Source organism: Embiotoca jacksoni, unplaced genomic scaffold (assembly GCF_022577435.1).
Source record: "Embiotoca jacksoni isolate LCO1_2020_lvr unplaced genomic scaffold, fEmbJac1.0.p SCAF_8, whole genome shotgun sequence".
Classification (NCBI taxonomy): Eukaryota; Metazoa; Chordata; class Actinopteri; family Embiotocidae; genus Embiotoca; species Embiotoca jacksoni.
Window position 1 is genome coordinate 16,591,732 of NW_027185436.1, and position 12,306 is coordinate 16,604,037.

Below are 12,306 nucleotides of genomic sequence, written 5' to 3' on the forward strand. Positions count from 1 at the left end.
TTGTGGAGTAATTTATCCTAAATATGAAAAGTGTGAATACAGACCCTGTGCATAACTTTACGGACAGGATTACTGTGGTGTTTATGCTTAAAACTGAGGTAATTGACTTTTTTTTTTGACAGCCTCTTTTGTTTTAAAACTAAGTAATCACAAAGTTAGAAGTGATCAAGTGAAGTTTACTTAAGACCCAGATGCTTGGCTTAGTGGCATTTTGCCCAAACTGTTTTTGTGCTTCTCATTTGTGGTCCGGCACAGGGTTTAGTTACAGTTGTGTCCCAATCCTCTGATTCACCTTCTTTAAGAACAGCTTCAGGGCTGCTCATAATGCTTAACTCTCCATAATGCCATCCCCTTCATCTCCCCAGTGGTCTTATTGTCTTAACTCTGGATGGGGAGACAGAGTGTAAGAAAAAAAACAGGTTAATACACGTTTGGCACAGTGAAAGTAAAGTATCTTTTCAAGGATAGACTCAATTCAAGTTTTTCTTTGGAGAATGTTTTCTATCCAATGTTTGCTGCTTCTCCCAACTTGTCACTCTGTTTTTTTACTGCTTTTAAGATATTTTAGATGGATAAATTCCCTTTGCTTTTGATATTAAAAGGCTGCTGATAATTGTAGCGACCACATCAATCGATGTGTTGATTGATCTGAAGGAATGATAAAACTGCCTTCCTCCAGTTTCCTGATCCTGCAGTTTGGAAGCAGAGAAAATGTTATGCAAATGATTTGTTAATCCCTTTACATTATTTGTTCCATTTCTCCCTTTCATTTTCACACTCAATTTCTAGCACAGCGAGCTGACAGGCGGACACCCTCAGATTGCTAATTCTTAAGATAGCAGGGAAAAAAAGTCAGTCATCCATCCCACATTTAGAATACTCTTGCTTCAATTAATTAATTTGACTGTAATGATTTACCTGAAAATGCACAAAAAGATCCTGAAAGCACTTCAATTTAAAGATTTGAACTTTAACCTTTCTCCTTTTTTTCCTCTGTGTATTTTCTTACGGGCTTTCTCGAGCAGATTACCAGTCTCTCAAGAAAACATTGACCTGCACAATTAAAGCTATAAAATCAGCATAAGCAGGATAAGACAGCTGAGTCTAAGCCGAGAGAGCACATGAAACTGTGACCAGTGTCTTTTTTTCCCCCCTAGTTTTGTTATCCCAAAGGTTGGTGTTAAAAATAATAAGAAAGAGGTGGGATGGTCTTAGATTCAAGAAGCTTAAAATGCAAAATCTCAAATAAGCCCAATTTTTCCCAGCCAATCGCGTTGCATATTGGTGGGTTTGTGTTGATCGTCTCAACTGACTCACATACCGCCCCTCCCCAAATAAAAACACTAGAGATTTACGTGGCTTTTCAAAAAATGTATCTAGACATTTATCCAGCTTAATCTTCTTAACATATTAAAGTGATTTGCTTTACCCTGAAGTGGCTGAAGCTGCGAGCTCACCGCCCCTCATGGCACTAAGACCTCTGAGGCATTGTGGACACCTTGCGCTCTTGAATAAGAGAGGTGGGCAGGAGTCAACCGCTTCTCAGCTGTGGAGCTGTGGCTGTCCCCACTGTGTGTCCATTTTACTTTTTTTTTTTGTTCTGTTATTAGTCCAACTGTTGCACTCAGTCAGTGTTCTTAGGCACATGGTTCTGCCAGCACTGCCCACACTGTGGTGTGGAGGTTTGGAGCTCTCAGCTTTTGAGCTGAACTGAAAGAGCTCTCTCACAGAGTAGGTGTTGGCAGGATGCTTTGTTTCTTTCTGTGAATGTCATGAGAGGTATGGATAATGAGAAAACTGAAGCGCAGTGATGGCATGATTTATCCGGGTGCCAAGTTTATGCCTGACTGCAGATTCGGGCATTTTCAGATAGACGATGTGCTTAACCTTTTCTTCAGACGCAACACAAATCTGAGAATCACTTGTGACGGTTAAAATGTGTTTTTCCTTAAAACACCACTTTACAGGCCGGGCAGCTGAAAGGTCCTGGTCAAACTCGAGCGCTGCTAATGTCTTTATTTGGCACAATGCTCTATGGATGTGCCTCAGGGCATTAGTTTCGCCAGATCTAATCAGTAAAACTGTAAGTTTACACTTGGAGATGCTCATTGTAGCTGAAGTCTTAGACCCTTTATTGTCATCATGGTATTTAGCTTAATGTCTGTCAAAATTAAATCATTCATGATGGGGTCAAAGGAAATGTGGTCGTGCTACAGGCCTAATTTATTTGGATAAGAGTTTAAACAGTTGCCTGGAATATGAATGTGCGGATCTTAAAATAACTTCTCATGAGTAAGTTCTCATTTGTTTTATGGACAAATATGGTATGTATTTTCATTATATATGGTGAAGAGTTAAGGGAAAATGACTGCTATATTTTCTACCTATTTAAGAGAGCAATCAATCTGCTAAAAGCAGTGTCCCACTGTTGTGAATTTTAGGTATACTTCGATTTGACCACAAAACGTTTAAGCATTTGTTTTATTTGCAGAATATTCAAGATTGTAATTAATGTGCGTGATCCCTAGTAGTAGCATACTATATGTATGTTCTCAGTGTCTGCTCGCCCTCCAGCTGCTCATAGCAGGTTTTCTCCCTTATTCACCACATGATTACTGCAGAATTATAATATTTTTGTAATTATACTACAAACCCAGAAATATTTAGATTACTCTACATCCGATCAATAAATGCAGCAATTCCCAACTGAGAAGCTGGAACTTGAGTCGTGTCGAGATTGCAATGAAACATTGATGAATGAAAATCATTCAAATTTGTCCTGCTGTGCACAGAAGACTCCCGAGAAGAAAAAGAAGAAGAGATCATTGACTGTGTAGCTCAGTTTGAATCACCTGATTTTTATCAGCTGATACCGGCCTATCACAGATATATTGGTATTAGGTTATATGTTGGCCGATTTAAAATTATTTTTTTTTTTACAGAACATAATGAGGAAAAGATCCTTTGGGTTGTTAAAAAAAAAAATTCAATTAGGGTTTTTTTTTGTCACTGGATATATTCCCAGTGAAGTTCACTCCTTCAGGGCTCGGATGTCATTTTGAACAAAACAGTTTATTGATAAACTGTAAAATATATATTCTATATCTTTGTCACACTTGTTTGAGAACCACATTTTGGCCGACATATGGATATTGTATATTTTTTTGTACTTCCTTATATTGGCATCGGCATCTGCCCCAAAAATCCATTATCGGTCGAGTTCCAGTTTGCCTAACATGCAAGTACAGTTTTGCGGCTAAACTAAACAATATAGTTTTGATTAAGGTAGATCACAGGTATTTTTGCATTACTGTATGCAGTTTACCTAAGTTTATAGAGAACATACAGTATGTTCCTGTCTTGTATGTGTTGTATTGAAATGATTGAACTCGGCTGTGTTCCTGTGAATGTGTGCTCTTATTAGGAAACCTCGTGAAATGAAATGTAGTGTCCTCCTCTATCTCTTCTCTTATTCAAACTGGGAGGTACTTGACCTCTTGTACTCGGACCGAATGTCAGCCAGGTGTTAAAATTATACGCTGAGGGTGTCCATACAAATGTTGTTGAATGTAGCACAGCTCTGCACAGACGAGCACTTCAAACAAACTATGAGTGGTGGCTTCCTTTCATATAACACAGAATAGAAGAAATTGATTGGAACTGGGAGGCTTAGGACTGGATTTTCCTCAACCATAATATTTTTTTTCTTTAACTGCAGCTTAAATTTAGATTTTTTTTTTTTTCTGGCTTTGTTTTTTATTTCTTTGTCCAAATCCTATCGAGTGGTGCTTCAGGTTTTTCCTTGAGTAAAAAGTTGATATTGTTGTGGGGAGGGAGAAAGGACTTTTTTCATGTGTGCAGGAATGTAGATTTCTTCCCCCCGTGAAATCCTAATTGTGCCTTGGAGGGCTGGTAGGGTATCTCTGCTCAGCTCAGCTCAACAGGATTTGTGTCTGTGTATGTTAGAGTATGTCTCTTAGCTTGAATACGGATATAACCCTTTCATTGCACAAGCTGCTGATTTTTCATATTTGCCGATAGGCTGATCCTATGCATCTGTAGATTTTTGTGGAAAACATTAAAAGTTTTTGTTTGAGAGGCTTCCATATTTATCGTTTTCCTTGAAATATTTGATATTTATCTAGAATTATTGCAGATACCATACCAACCTCTTTTTGTGGATCACCCTTATTGAAAATTAAAGAGGGCTTTGTCAGTAGTGCATGGTCAGATGAGAATATATCGCGGGTCAAAACACTGTCCGTCCTTTGCGCTACTTGAATTATTGCTGTGCATTCATGTATGCAAATCCAGGATAAGATCCTATCTGCCTGCAGCGACATATCCCCCTGGATTTGGTCTATGTGAGTGAGGCAGGTTATGGTTGACAGTGAAAAAGGAATTGCAACAACATATATGCGAAGATTATTGCTGTAGTCATTAATTGTTGCAAAGGGGGATTAGGATTACCAGTCCTATAGAACACTCTAACACCTGTCCTTCCTCACATCTAACAACGTTACAACAGTTTTCCTTATTTCTGTATCAGTTCAAGTTGGCAAAATAAAAAAGGCTGATTTATTCAAATGAATCATCAACGCTGGAAATGATTCAATATGTGCCACATTCAGATGGGTGATATATTATTCCCTTGGGGAGAGGCAAAGATGGAGCTGTGGAGCTGTTTTATTTGTGCAGTCTTTATCAGTGTGTCAGGCAGAGAGGCTGAGCTTGTTCTCTATGAATGGACAAGCCCTTGAACCATAAACCTGTACCTCCTCTGATAACAGTTTTTGCATTGTGATGTAAGTGCCATTCTCTGTGATGTCCTCTCTGACAGCACTAAATATATCAACACGCACAAAATGATCTGTCAGACGAATTATTTTATTACAGCCAGTTTTCCAAAACTAAGGATTTTCTCTTTTGCTGTGTGTTTTTTTTTTTGAAGACATATTGTGGATTTTGTTCGGGATTCAAAGCAAAGCGCAGTATTGTGGTTGCATTTCACCAAGCTTTGCTGTCGACGATCTTAATGTTTTGCCCGTAGGTGAACATTTTTACTGTACGTTGTGTCTTACCAACCTTATGCTGTGTATGGTTTAGTGCTATTTCTACTTTTGGGACCCCAGACTGCTCTGACGTCTGAAATCGCCACATCTCCTAAGGTGATGAGAGTGCTCCTTGATTTACTCAGAGCCTGTGATGACATGGCCCTGATTGTCAGACGGGTGGGCTGGTGACACTGGAACACAGACGGTGCTTGTCTGTTTGAAATATTCTGTTTCAAGCTTCCAAGCCCTGGGCAGTCCTCTCTCCCAGTCTCCCAACACCCAGCTTCGCCCACTGAAACAAGACTCTTCCATACTGGAAAATCCGGCCCTGTCAACTGGCAGTCTGGACTAGGTTCAGCCCACACGCCAACCAGCCCCCCCTCCTCACCCTCCCATCACCACCGCCGCCGCCGCCGCTTCCACCCCTTAATAAGCACTAGAGTTTGCCACCCCATGTAGATGCCTTTTGGTCGCCATCCATGGATGGCGTCAATAGCATCTTCCTACACAACAGTGACTGAACGGAGGGCACAAGAAAATGTGGGAATAATTTACACTTTCTCACTGTACTACCATCAGAAACCATAATTAATCATGATAGAAAAAATGTGGAAGCCATCTTGGCTGGTGAAACACACAGTGCCTGTGAACAGCCCTGACACCTTTAACAGCTCCAGTGGCCAAATAGGAATGGGTGTCAAAGTGCTTACAACTCAGCTCCCTTCATGGCAGCATGTTTCCCATCGTCTTCAGGATTGTGTTTGCTCCATGAAGTGTAACTGTTGTAACCCTTTCATATATTTTAGTGCAATTATAGACCGTCTTGACTCCTTAAACGTGTTGCATTAAATATTAAAATATGTGACAGAAAAGCAATTGCTCTTCTATTCAGTCAAACAGCTTTCAATATTTTCATCCCATATTTAGTTTTAATAATGATGAAAGAGCTGCCAAAATATAATGTCATCACATTATATTTTGGCATAATTAACTTAATTTTACAACACATGTTAAATATGAGCTTTATGTGTTTAAGGCTTCATGTCATGTCCTGTGTAAACTTTTCAGTTTTCAGTTGCACTAACCAAAACATCTGCAAATCTGAATATGTCTCTATTATTTTGCTTTTCAGCCTCCAAATAACTCTAAATTATTTTAGCATCAAAATAGTAGATTTAGATTCCCACATACAGGTGAAGTAATTCGACTGTGCTCACCTTTAACTTTTCCAGGCTGCACTTGGTGGTAAAATAGCAGATCTGTGACTCTCTGTGTGACATGCTTGAAAGATTAATTATGGATATGAGTCCGGTGCTGTCATTTTCCCTGTTTGACTGTGTTGTGTTCTCAGCAGCCAAACTGCACGACAAAAATATTTCCCTCTCGCCTCATTTAACACGGGCTGGATCTGCAGCTCATATCGCAGCACCTGGCCGCATGCTACTTCAGAGTACCTGTTAGTGGTAGTTACTGTGTCTGAGCAGAAATGCTTTCATGGCAGTGAGTAGGTGTATGTGTGTAAAGCCACCACTAGAAAGTGTTGAAAGCCTCAGCTAGCAAGATCGCATCCAGGGTGACTAATAAGCTTAACATGAGCATGGCTGTGTTCGCAAGCATGGTGCGGTGAAAGAAGTCTTCAATGTTGAGAGAAATGCAGAAATGGCTCCCTAGGCTGCTACTAATTCCTTCACCCCCCTCCAGCTTCAATCAGACTGTGAACCATCTTACTGTTAGCTATGGCTTCATAGCAGTTACAAAGTGCACACCAAAAGTACAAGGCTTTCAAAACAAAGTTCAGGACAGACTGCATATAAACATTTGCAGAGTTTAGCGCAGAGCTGTTCATTTGTGGTTCGGAGGCTAAAATAAGATGTATTGTTCAGGAAGGTTCACAGCAGTCATATTTGATGTGCAGACTCTATAGGCTACGAATGATATTGCATTGTCTCATCTTGCCTTCTGTCATGTGTTAATTTGATTAAAATATAGCATATTTGTATGTTCAAACGGAAAACGTGATTATGCAATTATGTAAACTTGTGTTTCATATTCCTCTTGAACTGCTGCCTCCTCGTTGCTCACTCACTCCTCTGTTTGGCTACCTGGCGGGGATCTAGTAGCTGTGTTGTCTTTAGGCCTCTAATATGCATTTGTATCCACACGTGACTTTCCTTTGACCATGTGGCTCCTCAAAGTGTGGATTTATAAGCCACTTCACACTCCATTCCTGTGTGGGAGGAGGCTGAGTTAAAAATAGGCAGGTTTGGAGGTAGTGAGCATCTCGCACTGTGTGAGGCACTTAAGAACAGACTGACAACTATTGATGTTCTCTTTGTATGTCATTCAGCTGTGTCAATAACCAATATGAATGGTAAACCGGTCACAGGTATTTGTCACAGGCTCTTGTGAAATTACTCGTCATTTTGTTTAATAGTGTCTGTAGCCTCAGTAGCTCTCGAGTTGCACCAAAGTGGCAAAGCACTGAGATTGTCTTCTATCTCAGACATTAAGTGGTTTCAATTACAAAACACTATCTTAAGCTCATTGACCCCATGTGCATATGTTTGTGTGTATTTCTTCATCTATTTATTATAGCATCTTTAAAAAAAAACAAAAAAACAACAACAACATGGCTATGTATTGGGCTTCTCATAAAGTCGAGCAACGTGTGAGAGATATTTGTTTAAAAAAAACAACAAATAAAAAAACAAATTAAATAGAAAAATGACAAACAAAATTTGGCATTTAAAAAAAAACAAAAACGATAAAGTAAATGTTTGAACACTATAATCTACGGCCATAAAACATTCTAATCAAAGGCCAAGGTAAAGTGGTAGGTTTCAAGTTTGAAATTAAAGATATCAACACTTCTCAGCTCCTCATGCAGACCGTTCCAACAGCTCGAAGCATAAAAACTAAAAGCAAAAATTTGTAATTTGCTGGATATTGAGTGCGGAAACTATTGAAGTACTAATTTGTCTGTATAGACTAATAGCTTTCATAATGAAAGGCTAATTTCTATTAGGGTTTTCTCTTCTGGTGCCAGCATCAGCAACTGAAAGTGTGCATTAGGTTATGAAAGCGCAGCACATACCCTGTTATGTTCTTCTATAAAAAGACAAACTCACAGTACATTCGGGTTTGTAAGGCTAGGGCCAAGTCAAGTCACCACATTTTTAAGTCAAGTATTAGAGCAGACGAGTCCAAGTCCACAGTCCTCATCAAGTTGTGTCTCAAATACAGTTCTGGCACAAACATATAAAAAGATTATTGGATACTACGCGTCCCCTAATGCAACATGATAACCTCTTTCTCTTAACTGGACTGTAAAAGCTGTCATTCAGCCTGTGTAGTCATAACAAGGCCTTTTAATCACTGCAATGCTAAGATACTGTTTATTTTTTGTTCCTCATCCATTCCTGCTCTTAATGACTGCCTATGAAGGAGGTTTTATAATGGCGCTTGCAGTGAGAAACAATGAGGTTTCCAAGCATCTGGGGATGAGCAGTGGGGGGATGGGCTCTTATTAATGACAATGAGGACCTCCTCACCTGTAAGGTCAGTGACCTCTAGGTGTGCGCCACTGTCTCCCTCCCCTCCCCCCCTCCCCCCTCTATCTCCAGCTCATCTTTGGGCCTGCGGCCCCCCACTCTCTGGTCAGGATTCAATTACTGCTGCCTAGCTGACCCATGACCTCCCCTCCACCAGGATCAACCTCATCATCTGACCCTGCCAGTGTTACCACTGTTAACCTTCGCTCGCTCTTCTGCCCCGCTCACTGCTATCCTGCCTCCATATTGAGACCTTGTCACTTCGTCCCAAGACTAAAAGTCCACGCAACTTTGCACTCTGAAGTAATTGGACACCAGAATGTCTGTTTTGTTTATTTTTTTAAATCCTTTTTGCTGAGATAGCTGAGAAAAATGTTCTCCCTCATCTGACATGTTTCCATCTTCATACATATTTTACCGTTCCTATTTTTCTGTATTCATAGATCGATCTTTCAACCTCGCTCTAAGCTGCAGTCGATGGTTGTTAAGCCATCACCGTCTCTTAATCACAACATAGATACCTGTTAATTACCAAACGAGTTCAAGTGTTTTTGCTACTTAAACAGGGATTTGGGATCGATGCATTGCTGAGCTGCGGGTCGAGCAGTGAGCACAGTTGACCATTTAATGAAACGTTGTGGGTTCTGTGCACAGAGGCTGAACGAGATGAAGAACAGGGAGGATAAAGTAATGGGTATATTAATAGGCAGCTGCACGGATGACACAGTTTGGTATTGGGTCAGGGATAAAGCATGAACTTGTAAACTCACAGAGGGGCCTCTCATTCCTCCCTCCCTCTCCCTAACTCACTCTCGCCCTTCGTGGTGTCATCAGTTAGCAGAGCTGGGCTCGATAGACCAGACAGCTCTACGTGAGCAGCGATTAGCCATCTCTCTGATTCTCATCCCCAGCAGAGTTCACTCAAAGGTAATACAGTAGCTTACATCCTCAGAGACCCTGGTTTTCCTCTGCCTTTGTTCTTTGCTGTCTTCCGTATTGCAAGTACTGTATCCATTGCTACTGGCATGGAGTGGGAGTTTATGTCATTTCTTGAAAATACAACAATCGGAAAATTTATTTCTAAACACTGCACCTGCAGTTCTATTTCATATACATAATCATGAAGAGGTATAAAGTTTATATATTCTTTAGGTGTCCCTGAAGAGAGCGCCTCTCCATTCCTTTCTACCACTGACCAGTAGCCATGACGGAGATGCCCAGTCGACTGCAGGGTTTATTCCAGCTGCCTGGCATCGGGGGTGTGGTCCCAGCGGGCCGTTTTGCTGTGATCACAGCAGGCAGTGGGAGGTTAATCCCAAGAGAATGCAAGCTCAATCTTCCCCCGCCTCCACCCTGCACCCAGGGCCCTCACATCCCCTCCTGTATAATGGCCCGATGGAGCTCTGCGGTCTGTGGCCGACACCTACCCAGATTTCACTTCTGCTCCGGGCTCTCAGATTATTAAGGCATTTTTTTTATTATTTTTTTTTTAAATGCTGTACCTATTACATAGCACAACAGAGTGGGTTGCTCACCTCTAACAACAGTCTAAATTAAGTATATGAAAGAGATTAAAAATATTTGAGGTCCTTTTTGGTGATAGCTGTGTGTGTCCCCCCCAAATATAGAAGATAAATTGTCATCAGTGATAGATTTAATTAGTTGCTGTCTAAAAGTACATTTTAAATCATCCTCAGGAATCAAATGTTAAGTTTCCTCATTAGTATTACTGATTAATACTTATAAGGTGCTCCAACATATTTTGGGAAATTGTGTGCCTTCCAGCATACAGCTATGAGAATTAGCCCTGTTAAGACATGTTTTGATATACATTTAGTTTGTTCGAGCCCTGATAGATTATTTCAGATGGCAGAATATGCATCTGTTTTTCCCTGGAGTCTTTCGCACATATCTGTGCGTAATTAATGTGAATTTTGACAGATGGAGAAAAAAAAAATGTCCTCGTAAGAGAGAAGGGTACATGCCACAATGTGTGAAGTGCAAGCATGGTGGGAGCTTCTTGTATTATTTGCTGCCCATGCCAGCTGGATGAGCCAGATTCTTACAGGTAGAAATTCAAGCACTAAATATGTGCAGAAATTATTCGAATTCAGAACCCGCCATAAATAGGCCATGTTTTTGTTGTTACAGTCAGAAATGAATGTGAAATGTTCTTAATGTTGTTGTTCTAAATTTGGCTTTAAAAGCCTAAACCTGTCCCATACAGTGTGTCTCCATCCATCGTAACTTTCGTGAAATATCCAGTGAAGTGCAATTTCTTTCAATGGTAATTGTGACTGGAGGTCGTTTGTAATTTAATGCTTAAATTGCCTTGTAGTCTCTTCCTGTCTGTGTGTGTGTGTGTGTGTGTGTGTGTGTGTGTGTGTGTGTGTGTGTGTGTGTGTGTGTGTGTGTATGTGTGTGTGCTCTTATTTGAAACCATGTTATTTCTGAATGCACTGGGGTCTGACTTAAATATTAGTGTAACTACATTATCACAGTTTCATTGCCTGGTAGCAAATATGTACAAATGAGGATTACAACTCTTGAGAAGGCAACAGGTCATGGTTGGTAAGCTGCCCGGGGGGGGTCACTGATATAGAGTCACTTTTGACAGGCTGTGGAGGAGGCTCTATTGTTGCTGGTGTGTCTGGATGTTACCTGCAGGCACTATCGCTGAGACTACAGTATTATCCTATTATTAGGCTTAGTTGTTTACGCTTATTACTGCTTGTCAGGTAGGCAGAGAATCCTTCTGAAAATGAACATCTGCAGAGAAATACATGACTATTTCTTTATCTCATTCAAGTACATCGGCTTAGGATAATTTTTAGAGGCCTATGAGAATGTCTTGATAGGACACAACAAACAAAAATTTAAGGTTTATGTTTACACAGAAGCATTTGTGTCTTTCAGAATGTTTTACTGCACCACTGACAGTGTTATTTGGCAGTCGGTGTGAGAATGTAAGAAACGCTGCATCTGTTTTATATGTATTAAAGCTGATATCATTATGGTCCTGCCTCAATTGAAAGTACATATACTGTAAGAGGACATTGTGGATTGAAAACGGCCTCGTTTAATGTCTCTGTTTGCAGAGGAAGTGAACAAAATAAAAAAAAGCCCATCATATGGTCTGGCAGATTTTGGGCATCGGACCAGGGATGACAAATGTGCTCTCGCAATAATTCAATCTGCTCTCATAATTCTCGAACTTTTAGGGACAGACAGAATGAAGATTTTCCGGCAATTAAGCCGCCAAGTCAACGTCCAATAACTGTGATCAAGTGTTAGTTAAGATGCTTTTTCTCTCACTTTATCCATTGACAGATTGAGGGGTATAAAGATACTTGATAAGTGGCAGAAAGTTACTGTGAATATGTTAACGAGATGATTTGGTATCAGATCCAAAATGTTGTCATTTTGTTGATGTCACAGTAATGATATTAAATTGAAGTAATAACAGAGAAGGCACAGAGCTTGCTTGCTGTAAGATTAAGTTTGTGATCAGCACAGCTACAGTATATATTATTAGAGCTATTCCCTTTTTACTTAAAACATTTAGCCTTGACAGGTGAATTAAGATGGCGCTACGGTCATGTGTCAGGCTAACAAAAGAGGAACCCAACCTTCTTGCTTTGTGAGCTTCTGCACTCAGTTGACAACACAAGCAATCACATAAAATAACATACCACAAATTT

General features: G+C 40.2%; 1 protein-coding gene across 1 annotated transcript in view; it reads left to right on the plus strand.

The window, feature by feature from the left end:
• Positions 1-12,306, plus strand: part of LOC138192042 (phosphatidylethanolamine-binding protein 4) — a 50,518-nt gene that overhangs the window by 9,057 nt on the left and 29,155 nt on the right. The gene's annotated exons all lie outside the window — the stretch shown is intronic.